The following is a 2,500-nucleotide window of genomic DNA, read 5'->3' on the forward strand; positions in this document are numbered from 1 at the left end:
CTTTATTTCTCCCTAATGACAACAGGATAATGTAAACTAAGAATTCTAAATACTGCAGCCATCGTCAACACAAGCAGTACTCTTTGAAGGTTCTCATTTTACCAAGTAAATCAGCTTAGTACAAATCTTCCTTGTGCAAAAGCCCTCAGCAGGTTCCTGGCTATCCCTGATTAAGCACCAATCACAATTCTTCCCCACACTTTAGTCACCTCAATGGGCAATGGAACAGAAATTAATATTTACTGCAACCAGTCCCATCATCCTAGGAGACAATCGCATGCACTCAGTTTTTTCATTGCAAAACGTAATGAACACCATTTCAAATATCATTTTGATGTTATCAGTCCTGGTGAGTTGCCCATCTCTCAACCACTGCCTCAATCAACATCTCCCCTAGCTTAACAAATCATACGCAAGCACTACTGATGAAAATCCTTCAATCATTTCTTGCAGGCAGGCATCTCAGGCCATAAACTCCCTTTGTTGAAAATGAGATGCACTCTATAAGAGCCATATCATTGTCTGGCAGCAGGGTGAAAGCACCAGAGGAAAGTTGGGCACACATTGGTTAAAAGTCTGCTTTCCTTTTTTTTTTCTTTTTCCTTTTTTTTTTTTTTTTTTTTGTGAGCCTACAAGGCTCCAGCCACTGTAATTGTAGCCTGATTATAGCCTAAGCTACTCCAGGTCCTTGCAGATCTCTCAGTTTGCAGATTGATGGCACTGTACACAACTGCTGAGTACTCCTAAACTTTAGTGTTTATTTTCAGCCTGTGATATAGACTCTGCCTTGCTTTTATGCAGAAGGTAAGCAATCTTTATTCCAGTCATAAGTCAGAGTGATAGAATTCATTAATTTTAAACAAAAACAGCAGCCAATTTATCAGATAAGTTTTCAATTAAGTATAAAAGTTTGACTATAACCTGAAAATTATTCTTTTAGATATAGGGAGCATTAATGTTTTCTACATCTTCTCATTTACAAGAAAAGGAAATCTAATTAAAACATTTTGCATTGCTAGACAATATATATTTATATACACAATAGCCAGGTGCTATACCTCTGCATAAATTCACTCACTGTGATTTTGAGATTAAAAAATAAAAATCCTTGCCTAGGATATATTTCAGTGAAGGTCACTGAGATATTAAGTATGGAGGATAACTGCTTAATTTTTTTTAAGTGTAATCAAATCTAATCTTGTCAGCTAAATCAGAGAGAGGAAGTGATCAGTTTAAGATACATCAGAACATTTGCATAGAATGAAAATGAATCAAAATTAGTTTTGGTATCTGAGACGGCTAAAATGACAGCCTAATTGCTCCTGAATCAAACGTCACAAAGCTTGGTGTGTAATTTTAATCATTGATGAGATCCAGGTTAATTATGTTCATGGCACACATGCAATTTAAAAACCTTTTGAAATAATCTGATCATAAAGAGCATGAAACCCTAATAATTCTCTAATTAGCCTGGAGACAAGCATGTTTACCTTCCCATTTGGCAAATCTGCACAGTGTATGTATCCTGAAGAAAGCCTACAGATCTAACGCATTCTCCTTCTAAGGCCTTATCTACAGATGAAAGTTGCACAAGGATAGTTACAGCAGAAAGCAAATCCCAGCCCCTTCCATCTGCAGAGGACTGGTATAAACATCTTCATACTGGTATCTCTCAACTCTGACATAAAAGGATAAACAATGCTTATATAAGCATTTTTATATCTATATACTCTGCAACTGCATGCGTGAGACTACTTCATTCACACATGAACACACATGCAAGCATGAAAACATACACCCAGTGGCACAAACATGCACACAAGCAAGAAGTTTCTTGGACCGGTGCAGAGTTAAAAAGGCAGTAGTTCTGTTTTGTTTTCCAGCAATGACACAGGGATGTGTGTGCAGTAACTCTGTCTGACCCAGAGCCATGAAAGGATCAGTCAGGGTGAAATCTCTTTAGCAGGTAAAACTGACCAATAAAGAAAGAGTTAATACAGCAAATGGAGCCTGACGCAACTGCCTAAAACTAGTCTAGACCTATCTGTGGCTTTTCATTTAATGTTTGCTGCTTGAAGCAAGCGCTACCCCTGCTGCAGTGTATCACGGTATACCACAGCACTGTAGTGTCCAGCACGTGTACAAAAACAGTTGCCAGAATAGTCATGGGCATGCACATTATACTGCAACCAGGATGGCTTTTAAGAGCATTAAATAACCTTAGGTACAAAACGGGTTCTGCAGCACAGCATCTCACCCTTCCCCTTCTTCCCACAACCCTGCAGAGCAGTCTTACTGTTTCTATTTCCAGTCTTCAAAGATTTAGCAGGACTAAACTAGACTTTTAAACCTTTTATCACATAACTAAAGTAAAAACAAAATCAGCACAGTAACAAGTGTCATGAATCTTTTCTGCTACTTAACATTTTTCAATAAACTTCACATTTGTGGTTATCAGTCTCCTTACATAATTTTAGTATTAATCAGTACTAAAAACTGA

At 37.6% G+C, this 2,500-nt stretch overlaps 1 protein-coding gene across 2 annotated transcripts in view; it reads right to left on the bottom strand.

Annotated features, from left to right (window-relative positions):
- ZFHX4 (zinc finger homeobox 4) overlaps positions 1-2,500 on the bottom strand; it is a 152,302-nt gene that overhangs the window by 129,092 nt on the left and 20,710 nt on the right. The gene's annotated exons all lie outside the window — the stretch shown is intronic.

This window comes from Pezoporus occidentalis, unplaced genomic scaffold, assembly GCF_034315485.1.
Source record: "Pezoporus occidentalis ecotype Australia unplaced genomic scaffold, CSIRO_AGI_Poc_V1 ctg4, whole genome shotgun sequence".
Lineage (NCBI taxonomy): Eukaryota > Metazoa > Chordata > Aves > Psittaciformes > Psittacidae > Pezoporus > Pezoporus occidentalis.